Genomic DNA, 19037 nt, shown 5'->3' with positions numbered 1-19037 from the left:
CATTTTTGTAGATATTTGACTCTGCCATGTTTTTACAATGCTTCGAAAACCCATCTGAGGCACAATTCCCTTTTCTCTTTCTGTCATTTCTTCCAAAAAGTGCTCTGAGAAGTGTTGCCTTGACAGGAAGCAAATGAAGCTCTATGCTCAATATTGTTAAAGCAACCTTAAAATAAGTGGCTTATGTTGACTGTTTTTCTCTCTTAGCAAAGAAGCTGAGAACCTAGGGAGGAAAACTCTTCAAAGTTCTGTGTGTATTAATCCATCCAATGCAAACTTACGTAATTCAGCAAGGAAATTCTTTGGAATTGGGATCAGATAAGACACAGCTGTCTCGGTTAATTTCACATTGTTGATCCCAGAAATACAATCCTCATCTATGTTTACCCATTCTTCTCATACAAAATCATTAACCCTGCTCTCCTCCTTTATGTTAATTTACATGTCTGTCCCACCGCTTATCACCCAGCTTTTTCCTTAATCGTGGTGCGTCACACACAAACCTGTCTCCATCTCAGAGGAGCTCTGTTTACCAATGCTTAACACTGACCCACAGTCTGCTCAACTGCAGGAAACTGTGTGACCAAGGGCCATAAATGTGACACTGTCCTTGAAAGACATCAGCAAAATTTTATATTATTATCCCGATTGAGGGGGAAAAAAAGAAAGATTCTTAAAAAGGTGTAAGATTATTTTCTTTTGTCAGAGGTTAAGTGGATAATTAATTTGCAACTCTGCCTTTCCACAGCCATTTTACACCTATCTGATTATAAGCCATGAAAAATGAATGGTTCCCTTATTTGGACATAGATGAATAAAATCTTTGAAAATGTTTCTTTTTTACAGTGATTTCAAAATAATAAACATCAGGTTCTTGTTTCCATCACCGTCAGCTCCAAGTTCAGTTGGTTCCATGAAGCAGTGAGTGCCTCGTCAGGGTCCAGGTACCTGGAGGGGGTCAAGATTAATATAAACTCTTGAGTTACTTACCTGACAGTAATGTGAGGCAGAGGAAAGGGCTGCGGAAGACTCTGCAGAAGAAGCTAGAAGAAGAACGAAGAAGCTATTATCAATAGGGTGTCCAGAGAAGACTCTGCACAAGGGTCTGTTGAGTCTTGAACTAGTCTTTGAAATACGGGTTCAATGTCAACAGAGAGAAATGGCAGAGGGAAGAAGGGACTGATCCTAAGAGGAGTAAAAGGAAGTAATGGAAGATAGAAGGGAGTTGAGGCTGAGGCCAGCTTGTAGGAGACTTGAAATGATAGAAAACGTGCTTTAAATTCAACTCCTTAGGCAGTAGAGTACAGAGTAGCCTTAACCGAAGACTTGGGATAATGGTAGCTGAGTTTGAGAAAGAAAACTCCAAGAGCAGTGTGGGGGACACATTACAAGAGAGATACTGGTAGTCAGAGAAACCAATGAGGAGAACTCCGGCGGTATGGGTAGAAGAGGAGGGCCTGGCTTAAGGCAGGCGAAGTAGGAATGGAGATTCAGAAGGAATGGACAGGATGCAGGAGAGAAGTAAGTTCTTCAGAGCATGGTGATCAGTTAAGGTAGCAAGAGAAAGGCGAAAATGAAGGTAACGCTAAGATTTTGTTGATGATTTTGTTACAGTGCCTTTAACAGAGTTAGGGAAAGTAAGAGGAGGAGGGATTTTGAAGAGGAGACAATGAACAGAGTTTCAAAACAATGAAGCCAGAGTATTAATGGACATACATATGGAAGTTAGCAATGGAATTGAGAATAAGTAATCAGAGCTTTGGAGAGAGGATGGGATAGGGACATAGATTTTGGAATCATCGGCATAAGGACATTAGTTAAAATACAGATATAAAGGAAATCTCCAAGTTGTCTTAACATTTAATCACACAGAATCCCTACCTTTAGTGAATGGGAGAAAAATGAAGGGCCTGAGAAGAATACACCAGAAAGAAAGAAAACCCAGGAAAATGCAGTACCCCAGAAGCCAAAGGAAGGTTGTTTTTTTGCCAGAGTGTAAAGAAGGGCTTGAGGTACAAATGGGAGATGAGAAAGCAAACACAGCCCATATAAAAATTCAATTATCAGAAGTTTAGCAGCGAAAGAAAGGAGAGAGATGGCCAGGAGCGGGAAGAAATATCAAGTGTGAGGGGAGGTATTTTGAAAGAGGAGGAGAATTCCACAAAGAAGATGTCACTGAAGGCGCGCGAGAGAGAAGCAAGGAGCTCTGGAATGTTCCTGCATGAAGCAAGGTCAGATGCCACCTGGGGGTCATCAAAACCATGGTCCCCTTTGCAAGGAAGTCTATGGAGCACAGTAAACAAAGAACTTTAGCTAGGCTACATTTCTGCAAATAAAAGCAAGTAAGAAGAAGGAACTTGCAAAGCTCTGAAACATAACGCTGGAGGACTGAACAAGATTTTGGATTCTAGGACCCCAAAAGGATGGAAAAGGATAAAACCAAGACTACACATGAAGTGCCTTGCTTGGAAGAGGAGGAAAATAAAGGGAACCTCTGGGGAAGGAGCCATCAGCTAGAGGGTGTTGGGGAGCGGAGCTGGTCAGAGTTACAGAAGGCTTGTACTGGCCCTGAGGGGGAGTGTGAGAGGAAATCAGATGAATAACAGTGTTTCTAAGCATCACTGAGGGCACAGCTGAGAATAGAGAGCATTGATTTGTAGTGCATCCATTTATATATAAAAATTATGCCATGTACATGAGTATTGGCTATCTAGCCAAGAGCTAATGCACGCATAACAATATTTTATCTCCAGGAATGGTACTTAAATTTTTTTAGTAAACTCCAACAGTCAAACACAATTCTAACTTGACCTCCCTCCCGATGCGGGTGCATTTACTGAATGTTGCCTCGATGCCTTTTACTCACTCAGCATTTCTTGTTAGTTTTTAAAAACCAGAAAGAATTGATTCGTTTTCCTCAGCAGTTCTGAAATCACCCCACTCATTAGGTTAGATTTAAGGGAAAGGGAAAAAAAAAGAGTTTCCATCTTGAACATGTTTGTATTTTTGGCAAGAAAAATAATCTTTTAGAATTATATTCTTGGACACTTTGAGTGGAAGGTGACCAGTGCTATCTTTGCAAGTGGTTCACATTGAACCAGTGGGAACACATTGGAAAACACCTTCATTTGCCCTGGTTCTGTGACACTTGTCAGACACCTACCTCTGAGCCCTCTGCTCTCCTGTTGCATTTGGAAAGTTGTATTGAAGAGTAGCAAGCACAGAGATGCAAGGAGAGCAGATGGTGATTTGCAAAACATTTTTCCATGGGAAAAAGAAAAGTTACAAAGAACGGATTCTGCTCTCATATAAGCTAATTGAATAGGAATTTCATGACCTACGGTATCTAAGAGTCATCTAAAAATGAGCTGGGGGCAGGGACTGTTCTTTGGAGGAGGACATATTTTATGAGTACTTTCCATTTCTGTAACTCTCTTCATAAAATGCTAACAAGCATTTATTGGTGAACCTTCACTGCAGTCTCCACAATGACAAGCGTTCCTTTGTGTTGATGGCCCATTAGAAAAGGACCATTGGTTCCCAGGACCAAGAGGTTTATCTCTAGCCACTGATAGGAAACATTGAGGTTCTGGCTGAAGAGGTGATGGAAGTCAACGATAAGGCTATTGCTTTTGATTCCAGTGCCCAGAAAGCATCTGATTTTCGGTTCTGCGTTTTGAGTCTTCATGACGCCAGAGACCACAGTTTGTATTGCCGGCCTTCAGCTCCAGCCTCACTGCACGTTTCTCATTCAGCAGATCCTCCTGGCATTTAGTGGGAGGAGGTATTGTTCTGGTTTCCATGTGAGGCCATGAAACCACACAAGCATTAAATCACAAAGCCTAACTGTGGCAGTCAAGGAGAGAACTCAGACCTCAGACCTGACTGGGACCAGAATGCAAAGCAGCCAGAGGAAGCCTCCTTCACCTTTCTTTTCTTTAGTCCAACTCCAGGCATTACATATTCCTAGCTCTTCTCTGTAGGTCTCAATTTCTGAACAATAATAATTATTGATACACTTCTATTGTTATCATTATTAGAAAAAGTAGTTCCCAGCACTATGTACAATATTTAAGAAATTAGAGGCGATGTCTCATTTAACTTTCACACACCTGTGAATATATGTAGTAGTCTACTAATGCATGTCAAATGCATTGCAATTGCACACACGTCCATCTGTACAAAAACCAGTGCAGTATCATCGTTAACTTCCTGCCCTTCGCCCCAGTATGCTGGGGTTTAAAACAAGAAAGTAATTTTGGATTTTAGCCAAGGTATCTTGGGAACTGACTTAGGAAGTGACAAACAAGAAGTATGTATCATGCTTCTAAATCCATTCTGTCCTTTTTGACACATCCTAACTTCCCTCTTGCCATATTCTCTCTTGATATCAACCAATATTGCAAATGAAGCAGCAAATCCCAGTCAAATTCTCTGCTCTCTACACATCTCCCTTGTTACTTGCTAGCAGGTAACAAGATCAATCAGTTCATTTGTCCTCTTGAATGGGAGCCGTTTCATTATGCAGTACACGGAAAAATGACTCAAAGCATATATCTAGGGTCTATACATGTCTATTCAGCCTATCACGGTCCCGGTCCTTGAGTCCCCTTTAGCTGCACTCTGGAAGTCAGATTATGGACTAATTTTGACTGAGTCACGATAATCATGGTGGAAGAGAGGGCAGGCCCCCAAACTGATACTTTCTCATTTCTGATATTAATGTATTCCAGATGTTAAAAAAAAAGATGCTTGCTGAAGCAACAAATGGTTGTGACTTTTGCTTTGAAAACTCTGTAAAGGAGAAATGCATTTCATTGCAGAGTGAAAGAGTAGACCAAGTGCTAGGATCAGAATTTAATTCCATCACAGTTAGGTAAGAGAGAAGAAAGGAAGCCCGTTCTAGAGAGACCTCGGCCCCCTCCTTAAAGGAGTTCTTAAAGAATACACGTGGGGGGTTTCCCTGGTGGCGCAGTGGTTGAGAGTCCGCCTGCCGATGCAGGGGACACGGGTTCGTGCCCCGGTCCGGGAAGATCCCACATGCTGCGGAGCAGCTGGGCCCGTGAGCCATGGCCGCTGGGGCTGCGACTCCGTAGCCTGTGCTCCGCAATGGGAGAGGCCACAGCAGTGAGAGGCCCCCGTACTGCAAAAAAAGAATACACGTGGGTACTATTATCCATTGTCCTAATATTAATAGGTCAGCAAGAAGTGGAATTTGATGTCATTCCAGAGTCCATACTTTTAACCAGTACTTTATATTGCCTGCCTCTTATGTATCTCCCTCTCCTCTATGAAAGAATAATTACTGGTTAAGAGCTAATCGTGCTGTGCTTTGAAAAATTCTAATCGTTAAGGACAACCAACTGTGTCCACCAGTGGTGTCTAAACCTATGTAGTGTTGGATCACGTAAATATCACAGACAGTCTGGGCTGAGTCTGAGCTCTGCCATATGCCAGCTGGGCAAGGCATGCATTCAGCCTTTTATCACAGGTTTCCACACCTGTAACCAAAGAATAACAGAATCCACGTCAGATTGTCGGTTCAAGGATCCCCTGAAATAAGCAAACTGTGTATTTCTATACAAATATTTGGTGCTCTTTATTACCATAATTATCACTCTAGTGTAATACTGTCCCCTCTCAGTGGTTCTTTTTCAAATACACACTTTATTAGGAAGAGTAAGTGTCATCCCAGTATTCCAAAATAATGTTGGAGACACTCAGAACTTCCTGGTTTATGTTACCCTGCTATGAGATGGTGGAAAAGCAAGCTGCATTAAGAAATGGAAGACAAGAATTGCGATCTGGCTCTACTTCTCATAACCCAGCTTCAATTTTCTCATCTATCAAACAGAAAAGATAATACTCTGTTTTGTGAAGGTCAAATGAGTTTTTTTTTTTAAATGCATGTGTTTTATAAACTTGGACATTATTTAAATGCAAATTATTGCTATAAATCCTCTTATGATACTGGAATCTATGCTTTAGGGTACAAAAAAATAAAAAACCATTAGCAGTTTGCTTATGATCATTCTCATTAGCATCTGATTGAAAAAGAAACATATTTTCCATTAACAAACCCATTTATTTTTCCCTTTCTCTTATAGTAACGAGAGAAAGTTACAGGATAAATCATCTGCAAGGCTTTTGTTCTGTCAAAATGGTTCATAGGATGAAGATACTTGAAAATCACGGAATTGGAAGGTCAATTTCCCACTCTTGACTAAAAAAAAAAAAAAAAAGTAGGTATCTTTCCATGAAGAATACAGACAAAGGGTATCTGTGTAACATTCTCTTATGTTTTTTCCTGGGCACCACATCATAGCCTACTAGAGCTAGAACACACCTGAACATGCTTGAAAAAGAAAAATGGCAAAGGAACAAAACCCCAGATTTGACTATAGCTATGAGAAATTCAATCCTCTTTTCAAGTTCAAGTTGACAGCTTTATCCTGGCAGAACTGGGACTCAAACTCTCTTATCTCCTGACTCTCTATCTAGTACATTCCTATCAGAGATCATTACTCCTGAAATAGTGCACAAGCCAATTTAGGTGCTTATTATAGCATTTTGTTTCTTGAAAAATAGTGGAAACCATGTGATATAAAACTCTTTTCTGGTAAAGAAAGCCATTTATTCTAGCCGTGAAGCAGGCTATGTTTTTATTTTTTGGCTGTAGAACCATACAGAACACAAGCAAATTTCATTTCAGATGATTTTCTTTTTTAATATCAAGACTCCCTCATCAAAAGCAAAATGATGAGAAGGGGTTGGAAACCCAACTTATTTATACAAGGGACACTTATCCAAGGAAATGGGTCATAGGGAAATTAGCATGTCTTGAATGATGTTATTCCTGAAATGTCAGTCAGTCATTATAGTGTTTGCTTCTCTCATGGTATTCTCAAAATGGATTATTGTCCCTGAATTTTTAATAGCAACTTAGTGGTTCAAAATACTGACAGTGATATATGAAGACAACTTTAAAAAAGTGCTCTGGCTTTCTACATTGCATAAACAGAACACAATTGTATCTCTCTAGCCAGTGTCAGAATCATTCTCAACAAAGATAATGTGGAAGCCATCTGCCAAGAGAAGGTCAAAAACATATAGAAAATAAATCATGACAAACATGGAATTAGCTAAAGGTTAAGGATCTAAAGGACAAACACATACCTGAAAGCACAAATCACCCCTCATAGAGTAATAATTTAAACCACCTCACCTCTGGACTCCTAAATATCTGGCTTAGTAGCTACTTATATTTCCAGAAATATTGCAAAATTTAATGAAGTAACAAATGGAAAATGTAACTGGTAATGATGTCAGAAACTTTTAGCTCCATTATAGCTTCCTTTATTTTGTATAGAGGCTCAAGACTTGCTATTAACCTGCTTCTGTGCACTAGAGAAATTCAATAAATAAATGAGTTGATTCCAGAAATGTCATTCCAGTGACATTCAAGGAATTGTTGGTCACAGCCTTGTGGGTAGTGGGCAGAACGAGAAGAGCTGGTATATAAGCAGTGGCTTCAGACCATGAGTCCTAGAGGCAGTGCAGGGGCCTCAAATCTCAATGAGTTGTAATATTGCCCCGTCCTCCCAGCTGCCTCCCATTCATGCAGAGGGTCTCAGCCGCTGGCAATCACTAGCTCATGCAAAGCCAGCACTGTGAATAGGTGAGCTCTGTTTGCATGTTCGTAGACAAAAGGAGACCTCAGGAATCCTATTCACAGGTAAGTAAGTATTGCATAAACACAGCGGAGCTACACCTCAATCAAGACAAAAGCTAAAGTCCAAACGTTCTGTCCACTACTTTCTACAGCTCCTTTCTGATGGGATTAATATTTATAAAACCAATGTTTCCCAGAGGAAAGCTCTCCAAAAATAAAAGGTAATACAGAGAACGGAGTAAAAGAATTCTGTGTGCTCAAGTCCTTGACTCTATCACACAGCCTTGGAAGGATAATGCTGTGATCCAACTTCACCATTAAACGGTAAGCTCATTGAAGATAGGACATTTTCTCTTCATCTGCACACCACGCCCAGAACATCTCGTTGCTGGGCCCATGAGATGTGCTCAATGCACATTGGCTAATCTGCTGACTGTAAGCTACAGGGAGGTAGGAATTGTATCTTATTTTCCGCTAGAACCCACTGCCAGTGCAGGGCCAGGCACAGAATAGATGCTCTATAAATTTTTATCTGAATAAATGAATACATGCGAAGTTGATCCCCAAGTCACTTTCCTTTAGCACATTCCACATAGTTCCTCTTTACTAACATTCAGTCGGATACATTTAGCCTATTTACATGGAACCAGGCCCCAGAGATCCACTCTTGTAGGGCTTCTACAACACAGGTAAGGAAAAACTCTCATTCCTGCAGTAGGGCTAATTTTTATCCATGTCTTAATTTAAAAATATTAATCCAAGCTAATGCTTTCTTATTTTAAATAAATAAAAGACAGAAGTGTTTAACATAAAAGGGAAAATGGCCTCTTCATTCATACCCCCATCTTATTCTTTGGAGCTACTGTTATACGCACAAAGTTAGTAGACAAAATAAGATTCTATCTGAGCATAATTCAACTATGACTTGCCTATAATAAAAGACACAGTTGTTTTTTTTCCCTCAGGGATGGGGTGTGGGTAATAGATTCTCCATTTTAAGTCCCACTAGAAAACAGGTAGTAAAGGCCCTACTGGACAGTCAGATGTTTATGCCTGCCAATTCTCCAACCGAAGTATTTCACAAGATAAACTCAACTAAGATAAAGCATAATTAACAGCCCTATAGTTGATGTTAATTACCCATAGTACCACAGTTCTCAAAGGACCCACAAAGGTCTAAAATGTCACAAGAGTGGCTAAAAGGTCTCTCCCTCCTGGATTCCTTGTATTTCTGGCCGTCAAATGCTTGGCTCATTGAGTTCCCCAGGTGTGGAAGACCTGCAGATGGGGCTTTCTCTCCAGGTGGCCTCAGCAGCCTGTTCCAACTGAGGTACCAAATAAAGATGTCTTCCTAGCTTGTGGCATCATCTCCCAGGAATCTGCAGTGCCCATTGGGAGCCATAAGCATCATAGGGAAAAGAAAGAGTAGTATCCCCTTTCTTTGCTGTGACTGGCACCTTTTCCCTTATCCCTGAGTCTCTCAATGGTCATGATCATGTCTAGGCAAAATCATCTTAGCAGAGAGCAATGTGTCGATGTCTTCTCTGAGCAGGACTTGCCAGATTTTCTTTCGGGTCTCTTTAATTCTGAAAGTGGCCCAGATGGTTGCCTTCCTCGGTCCTCCTGATCACTGTCAACCAGCATATCTCTCCTCCCTGGTGTTTATGCTTATTGGGCTAAGCTTGCAGATTAAGAACAGGTGCTTAGAAACACTGACTCCTGTAAGTCACCTTTGGTTTTTCTGCATTGTGATTATGAATTTGAAACTCAATACCTGTTGTTGCTTTTTAAAGCGTGTGTGTGTGTACGTGCCAGCCCAATGAAGGCCATGACCCTTACATGTTTGCATAATGCTGATCACACTATTAACTGGGTGCCTATAATCAATCATATTCTAAAACACATGAATTCTCTTCTAGTCAGCAATACTTTTTCTTAAAATTGCAGGCTACGACAGACACAGTGTCTGGAGATGATAAACTGTATGTGCGTCTGTCTCTGGAATACCACTATTTCAGGGTCTTCTAGCGATACTTGCCAAGTTAGATGGGGTAGGGTAGAGAATGGAAGCAAGTTGTACATTATCCTAATAGATTAAGAAAATATAATCCCATTTGGATCATTTCCTGGGCTTCCATCCAAACCATGAGATAGCTTTGTTAATCATTAAAATGTACAGGGAGAGGGTGGGCTTTTTTTTTTATAACTATATTGTATTTCTAAAGGGCACTATATTCATTTCTTTATGAGTATAATGTAATCAGAAAAATAATTGATTCCAAGGATGATTGTTCTATAAGCAAAGTTGCCATTGTTTTAGACCAGAATAGCAACACTCAGCCCATTTCAGATTCTTCATTTATACATGTACAGTAATGAATAATTATTTTCAGGAAATAACTGTAAATATTTTCAATTGCTTTTTACTGCTTCAGCAAATTTTGTTCACCCTGTAGTTAGGGTCAGGCCCATAGAGCAAGGGCAACTAAGAGTAACTGAGGTTTGGAAAAACTAGAAATGCAACTTAAGGTCAAATGAACACTTTATACATGCCCTGGGTCAACAGAAGATAAACTGATTACCCATTAACATGACATTAATTTATCATGTGTTCCCATTAAACAATAATAACAATATGGGGGTGATTCACCAGGATAACCTTCAGGTTACTACATTATTTTCATTTCTTATTTATGTGCTAACCAGTCCTGGGGTCAATGACAAATAGATTTGTTGGTTATGTTACCAATGTGGTATGGAGAGTGTTACAACTCATAATCAGAAAATCCATGCTTTTCAGGAAAAATAATTCATAATAAATAAATATTGGTTGCTTAAGTTTCTAATTATCCTCTTCATTCTGTATGAGGAATAGTAATATTTGGTGAATATCAATCTCTGACTGCTAGTTTTCTTAAACTGTGCCAACACCTGGGCTGATCATTAAATTATGTTGTTTAAATGTGTTTGCGAATATGTTAACCCAAATAAGTGGTTATTATTTGAAGATGTTTATGAAGCACAATTTTATACCACTTTCAAAAAAGTTTTCTCCCATTTAAATGTATTTTTTAAAGGCAAATTTTGAATTAGTTTGATTTTTTAAGACTGGAGATGGCTTCTAGACAGAGAAAAGGAGCAAATTTATGAAAATGTATTAGGTACCAGGAACTCTGTTATCTGAATTGTTTTATTTGATCTTCAAAGCAACCCATGAACTCGATAATATTATCCTATTTTATAGATGAGAAGAAAATGAGGCTCTGAACATTAAGAAAACGTGTCCAAAATTATGTAGCTAATGTGTGGTAGAACACGCAAGGCCATCAGATGCCGAAACTCTGTGAACGGCTCTGCTTGGAAACTGTAAGAGCCTCTGAAACAGTACACTGATTAAGACGTTGATCAGTGAAGTGGGAAGCCAAAGCATCTCTCCTCGTATAAAAAAAGTTTGGTTGTAAAGCTGGCTTTCTTATTTCTGAAAGTTGGCCATTCAAGCAGCCTGTAAATGCTTTCAGAGTATGGATTCATATTTCTTTGTCTACCCCAGAGTCTCTACCATGGGCACTCAATAAATGTTTGTGTATATACTAGTCAAAAATCTTCTGATTAGTAAAAGTGGCTGAAAGTCAACTTAAAATTGGTTATGTACCAAAAAAAAAAACAACAGAAAAATGCAAGGGTAGGTCTAGCACAGGCCCAGATGGATTCAGGACCTCAAAAGATGCAATCTCTCTCTTCATTTCTAAGACAGACACTTTCCATGTGGTGGACATGATAGCCACCAGCAGTGTGAGAATCATATTCCGTTAGTACAGTAGTCTCAGCAGCAGATGGCATCCTTCCTGATAACTCCAGCTGAGACCCCAGGAAGGACTCTAATTTTCCTAGCTTGAGCCATAATACCTATCCCTGAACTGATCACTCTGCCGAGGGAGAAGTATTTCAGTTGGTTCCACTTCTGGAGTGAGGGATGCTGACTCTGAAATTTCCATTAGAATCAGTTGCCACACAAGAGGAATAATTTCTAAGTGGAAGGGGTATGAAGCAGGTGTAAGAAGAAGGAGAAGGAGGAAGGAGGAAGAAAAATCTTGCTTTGAATTTCTAAACTAAAAGTAAACTTGAGAGAATTTATTCCCAACATTCCAAAAAAAGATACTGAATGTGACTTATTCAATATGCAGATAAGATACCTGAGGTCAAGAGAGAAAAAGGGACTTTCCTATGGCCACACAACTTGATAGGGTCAGAGCTGCACAATGTACTATGCTGAACTACCTCTGGTTTTATTAGATTTGAAAAGGGGCTGCAGTAGAAAATGTCCGTGACTGCAAGACAATAACAGTATTCATAAAAGTCGACAATATCAGCTGTTTCACGGAGTTCCTTTTCAGAAACTTTCGTTGCTTCAAAATGAAAGAAGTCTCACGAGACAGCAAATTGCCAGAGAAAAAGGAATGCTAAGGTGTCCTATAAAGACCGTTCCCCTCAAGTCAAATTCAATCCGACAGTAGGAAGGCTAAAATTAAAATGAAGACAACAACAAATGGTGAAAATGTAGAAAAATTGGAACCCACCTACATGCATTGCTGATGGGAATGTAAAATAATACAGCTGCTTATACATGATTATTCTTAGCAGCGTTATGCATAATAACCAAAAAGTGGAAACAGCCCAAATGTCCACTGACTGATGAAGAGATAAACAAGGTGGTGGTATATCCATACAAGGGAATATGACTCACCTATGAAAAGAAATGAAGTCCTAATATATGCTACAATACAAACACTGAAAATATTACGCTACATGAAAGAAGCCAAACACAAAAGGCCACATATTGTTTGATTCCATTTTTATTAAATGTCTGGAACAGGCAAATCCATAGAGACGGTAAGTAAATCAGTGATTGCCAGAGGATTGGAAGAACGAGGTTTGATACGGGTTTATTTTTAAAGTGATGAAAATGTCCTCAAATTAAATCATTGTAATGGTTGCACAACTGTGTGAATATAGTAAAACCCCACCGAACTGTGCGCTACATACATACACACATGTAGTTCCCATTTGAAGCATACTTATTAAGGGCCTACCATGTACTGTCTTTAGTTATATGATGGAGATACAGACACAAACAACATAGTTGTGGTTCCTGCCCTCACGGGCAGTCTTAAAAGGAAGGTGTGTTTGGTGTACCAAAGAAGAATATAAGGAATAATGGCAACAAAGCAAAGCAGTTGCTTTGGTTAAGAGACATTTATTAGGATTTCCTTTAGAAACAAACCAAAAGTCTGTACCAGGCATTGTGTTATCTCTATTGTTTTATCTAATATCCAAGAGAGAAAACCCAATGAAAGGTGTATTAATGAGTGGGTTGCAACACAGAAAACTGAGGCTCAATGCTCCAGGACTCACTGAAGTATCAAGACCTCATGTTGTAGATTCTCTCCCTGAGGACACTGACTCCCATCCCCAGCGGTGGCACTGCCTGCGTGAGAAATGGACAACTCCTGGCATGCTGGAAAAATCCGCTAGCAGAAAATGGTCAGTGTGTACCGGAACTGTCCACTGTGGCTGTAAATGAACTTAGAAATGGGCCAAGGGAATATGGGACAGGTATTAACAATGACTGTTATAGAAAACATCCATCAAAAATCTGTGTATATTGGCTCGGTGCTTTGTGACAGCCTGGAGGGGTGGGATAGGGAGGGTGGGAGGGAGGGAGACGCAAGAGGGAAGAGATATGGGAACATATGTATATGTATAACTGATTCACTTTGTTATAAAGCAGAAACTAACACACCATTGTAAAGCAATTGTACCCCAATAAAGATGTTAAAAAAAAAAAAAGTACATCCAAAAAAAAATCTGTGTATACTTATCATTAGAGAAATGCAAATCAAAACTACAATGAGGTATCACCTCACACCGGTCAGAATGGCCATCATCAAAAAATCTGCAAACAATAAATTCTGGAGAGCGTGAGGAGAAAAGGGAACCCTCTTGCACTGTTGGTGGGAATGCAAATTGATACAGCCACTATGGAGAACACTATGGAGGTTCCTTAAAAAACTAAAAATAGGGCTTCCCTGGTGATGCAGTGGTTGAGAGTCCGCCTGCCAATGCAGGGGACATGGGTTCGTGTCCCGGTCCCACATGCCATGGAGCAGCTGGACCCGTGAGCCATGGCCACTGAGCCTGCACGTCTGGAGCCTGTGCGCCGCAACAGGAGAGGCCACAACAGTGAGAGGCCCATGTACTGCAAAAAAGAAAAACAAAAACAAACAAACAAAAAAAAAACTAAAAATAGAACGACCATATGACCCAGCAATCCCACTACTGGGCATATACCCTGAGAAAACCATAATTCAAAAAGAGTCATATACCACAGTGTTCATTGCAGCAGTATTCACAATAGCCAGGATATGGAAGCAACCTAAGTGTCCATCAACAGATGAATGGATAAAGAAGATGTGGCACATATATACAATGGAATATTACTCAGCCATAAAAAGAAACGAAATTGAGGTATTTGTAGTGAGGTGGATGGACCTAGAGTCTGTCATACTGAGTGAAGTAAGTCAGAAGAAAACAAATACCGTATGCTAACACATATATATGGAATCTATACGTTTGAGCCCTGGTCTGGGAAGATCCCACATGCTGCGGAGCAACTAAGCCCGTGTGCCACAACTACTGAGCCTGTGCTCTAGAGCCTACGAGCCACAACTACTGAGCCCGAGTCCCACAACTACTGAAGCCAGCATGCCTAGAGCCTGTGCTCTGCAACGAGCGAAGTCACCACAATGAGAAGCCCACGCACCACGACAAGAGTAGCCCCTGCTCGGCACAAATAGAGGAAGTCCATGCACAGTAACAAAGACCCAACACAGCCAAAATTTAATTAATTAATTAATTAATTTTAAAAAAGTTCTTGCAGACAAAAATTGCTTGTTTCTTACCTGCGGTTTGCCTACAGAAACCCAGGAAATATTCAGTATAGAATAGTAAGTTTTGACATTATCGGGCCAAACTACAGGAGACAAGAAGAGCGATGAGCAGTAACCAAGGCAATCCCAGAAGCCCTACAGTAGACCTGATGTTGTGAGCTGTCAGATTCATGGGATTCAGCCCAAATCTGAGTACTTACTATTTACTCAACATTGCTTCCAGCTATGGACAATCCTGAAGTTCAAAACAAATTTTTGATCATAAAGAGATCTTTGTAAAGACACAAAATGAATGTAAGATGGAATAGAAGGCAGGCTCACTCTTGTTAATTATAAACCCATATCTACTTTTCCACTTTGCAGTTTTGGAAACTGATTTGAGAAACATCAAGAGTGGATTAATCTCTCAGAAGTCCCAAGATGAATTATGCTGGCTTTTGTGTCTATAATTTTCATTTTCTATGCTTTATTGCTGACTAATTACTCTTCTGACAGTCACACTCTTTCCATCGGTATTAAGTGCACTCAATCCAGTGGCAGTGCGAACAAGGTTACACATTTGAGATTTGGGGTTAGACAGCCCAGATTTGAATCAAGTGATCTCCGTGTCATCTTCAAGTTAGCTTGAGTATTACTACACCACTCTGAGACTCTGTGACTATATTTAAAAGGCACAAATAACGAAACTCATTAATAGAACTTTGGAATGATTACAGGATTGAGCACTTGTAAAGTACCTAGTCGTGTCTGTCAAATAAATAGAATAACTATGTCATTGACATTGCTGATGTTGTTTCAGTCCAATGTTGCTGCCTTGGAACCATAGATGTAGTCTTGTTTCCATCATCTCTGAGTTCTTGGGGACGCCTCACATTAGTCTTCAAGTATTGACAACAGCAGACTGTAGTCATCAGCTAGGATTACCATAACAAAATTCCATAGACTGGGTGGCTTAAACAACAGAAAATTTATTTTCTCATAGTTCTGGAAGCTAGAAAGTCAAAAACCAGTGTCCAGCAGGGTTCAGTTTCTGGTGAGGCCTCTCTTCCTGGCTTTTAGATGGCCGCCTTCTCACTGTGTCCCAGCAAGGCCTTTTCTCTGTGTGCATGGTAGAAAGGAAGAGCTCTCTACTACCTCTTATTATAAAGACACTCATTCTATTGGATTAGGGTCCACTCTCATGACCTTGAATAACCCTATTTATTTCCATTGAGGCCGAATCTCCAAACATAGCCACATGGGGTTTAGGGCTTCAACATATGAATCTTGGAGGACACAAACATTCATCCCATAACACAGACTCTCAACAAAACTAGTTCCTTCATCCCCTCAGGCTCTGAATTTATCTCTATTTGACAGTCACTCTAGGACCTTAGAATTGCAAAAAATCAGCTAAAGGGAAACAGGTTGCATCGGTGGATATGTTGATTGGCTTATTGAGCAACCTAAACTAAACATTTTCCAAAATGGCAGACCCTGAACGCACAGAAGCTGTCTCAACTTTCTGAAAATGAAAACTCAGTGTTCAGCAATTGTGAGGAATTATTATTATATTACACAGTTTCATAAGAAAATATTATCTTTTGTCAATGTTATCTAGGGTTATTAACAAATGTGTAAACGGCCAATGGTCTTCCTTCTTCAATACCATCATTAACACACATCATCAGCAGCATTTTGCACTTTCCAATCTCTTCCTTCAGAAGATTTATAAGCATTTTATAAATATTGTCTCCTTTTTCTTGACAACTTTCCTTACAGTCAAGCAAAGGATAGAAGAACTTGATCATGTAAATCTGAAGCACATCAAATGCAGCCAGCCTTCTCACTGGAGTAGGTCTTTCCTTATGTTGAACCCCCGGGACAAAAGGACAATTTTTTTGATAGGAAAATGGTCTAAATGAAAAATGAAAGCAGCTAATTAACAAATTAATTAATGAGCAAATTAATGAATAAAAATAAAAAGATATATGATGTGTCCACTGTGAATGTGATAAACATATTATGTCTATTTTATTTTAATTATTGATAACTATAGGACTGGAACCATTTTCTGGGTCCTTTTTATTCTGCACCTCACAGACAAATTATTTTCATTGAAGAGCTGGATTTTTGTGCCCAGGGTAAAAAGATATTTCTATGGTGCTTCTGAGAATCCATCAGCAAATCTTTAAAAAATATATGAGTCATATTTTACTTCATTTTTCTTCTTGAGAGCTAAGATTAAGGAAAACCTTAGGGAGTATACCTACTTAGTTATTGCTCTCATATTAGGAGCAGAGAAGAGTGGGGAATTGTCATATAGTGTTGGTTTTTCCATAAATGCTGTGTGCAGGAGTGGAAGAATTTTAATAAGAAAACTAAGAGATGTATTATATAGTATACAGATATCTAAGGACTGTTCAGGATAAAACATGAACTTTCATGTCTTGGAGAAGAGAAAGGAACTGCGGCAGTCAACCAGAGGCTGAGTTCCAGATTCCTGAGGGAGTACATTTACTCTATACTGTAATTAATGGTAACTTGCAGAGAATTTTTGGAAAAGAATGACTTATGATTACTTGGGTACATCTTTGTGCCATTCAACCAAATGAACCTAAGGCAAAGTGTATACCAAGTTATTGTCTCAAACCATCTCTTTTGTCCTGTATTGTTCCTGAGACTTAATATTTTTAAATGAGTGCTCCTGAAGTATTTATTCCAAGTTACAAAAGTGTAATCGCTGCTAAGTGTAACCCAAGTGTCATGCTGGGCCATTCTGCCACTTAAAATCTATGTAAGATGATTTTCAACCACCATCTCACATCCTGTAGAAAATCCAAAGTTCTCACTGTGAATATTTAGAAATTGTAGGGGTTTCTATTACTCCTTAGTCACCTTTGGTTCCAATTTCCAGCTTCCACTCAATTCTCTATATTTTGTTTCTGTTACTCTGCCTTTTCCCTTTTCTTGGTGGCTTCTCTTTACTGTACTCTTATCCTCTCAATACAAATACACTCCATCCAACTCATACAAGGCAGCTCTTAGAAATTTACTGGTGAAGAATGAATAATGCTACAGAAATGTTCAGCAATTTAAAACTGGACATTACTCTTTTATTTAACAAGTCCTTTAATAATTGTTGTCAACTTGAGATTCAAATTTTCATAACTTGACCCAGTGACCCCTACTTTTCTTTCCTACCCCATTATAACTACTCTACTCTCCACTGTCCTCTCTCCCTACCAATTCATTTCTTTGAAGAAAAGTTTTGCTGTCTTTATTGCCTTCTTCCAATCTGTTCCTAAACACCTAACCTTCCACTTACAGTTTATAAGGTACTTCCCTGAACAAATATAATTCCTTTCCTCAGCGGAAAAAAATTACCAGTTAGTAAAATATTTTATTAATTTCCCTGTATAAAGAAATTCTGAAAACCTAAGCTGTTTCAGACAAAATTGTGACCATCTCAGTGCAACCTCTCATTTTGCTGTGTAAGTGGAAAACATCCCAAGTCTCACCATCACCATTATGGCATTTTAATAACAGACAATCATATATTCTCATATCGTATTTCTTCAGCTAACAAAATAAAATGGAATAGCAATGCATTTTTAAAAATCTGATTTGGCCCAGCTTAGAAACAAGGGTAATTTCAAGCTAGACCTTTTGTGCTAAGAAGTGTCCTCTAGAGGCAAATGGCTCAGTTATGGTCACTAACATTCAACCAGTCCCCAGGCTCGGGAAGCCCAGGGGCATGGTGTGAAATTAAAAATAAAGAGTGACTATGTCTGTTCTGCATGATATGTAAAAATTTGGCATCATTTGTGGGCAGAGCTAGACTATGGAACAGCTAGAAAAATGTCAGTTCCGTGTATATTTAGATTTCACTATCTATGAGAATTGTTTGTCCTCGATAAGCTTGCGTGCGCATGTGTGTGTGTGTGCTTGCCAATGGTTACTCACCAGATGCCAGAAGAATTAGAAGACCAGTCTGCAGCTCATGCTGGTGGGAGACATTTTTTTTAATATTCACATTTTTTTAAATTAAACTTTTCAGTTAAATTAAAGAAATTAATATGTCATAAAAATAATTTTCAAAATTTAAGACAAAAGACTTTGGAGATCAAAATATATGAATCCCTCACTACTAGACAGTAGCAAGGCCAACTGCCTACCTACAATTCAAGTCAAAATATAACACAGTCACACACAAATTTTAAAACAAATACGTTCAATCTAATAGAGGAATTAGCAAATAAATTGCAGGGCTGAAATAACTTTTTTCAGGTTGAAGGAAATTAGAATATATTTAAAAATTTTTTGGTGGGAAACTCTTAAAGAGACAAAATTTAAATGTCCACACCCACCTGTACTGTGCGGTGAGACTCAGAGTATCAAAGATCATGAATCTGGTCCTCCTGGAGTCTCTTGGACAT

The 19037-nt window shown here is 39.2% G+C and overlaps 1 long non-coding RNA gene across 1 annotated transcript in view; it reads right to left on the bottom strand.

The window, feature by feature from the left end:
* Positions 1-19037, bottom strand: part of LOC141279054 (uncharacterized) — a 142336-nt gene that overhangs the window by 14792 nt on the left and 108507 nt on the right. The window contains exon 2 of the long non-coding RNA XR_012332804.1: positions 991-1043. This is a non-coding gene — a long non-coding RNA (uncharacterized lncRNA). The remainder of the gene's footprint in view (positions 1-990; positions 1044-19037) is intronic.

The sequence above is a fragment of the Tursiops truncatus genome, chromosome 7 (genome assembly GCF_011762595.2).
Source record: "Tursiops truncatus isolate mTurTru1 chromosome 7, mTurTru1.mat.Y, whole genome shotgun sequence".
NCBI classification, from domain to species: Eukaryota; Metazoa; Chordata; class Mammalia; order Artiodactyla; family Delphinidae; genus Tursiops; species Tursiops truncatus.
Note: the sequence above shows the minus strand (reverse complement) of the source record. Positions and strands in the feature narration are given on the sequence as shown.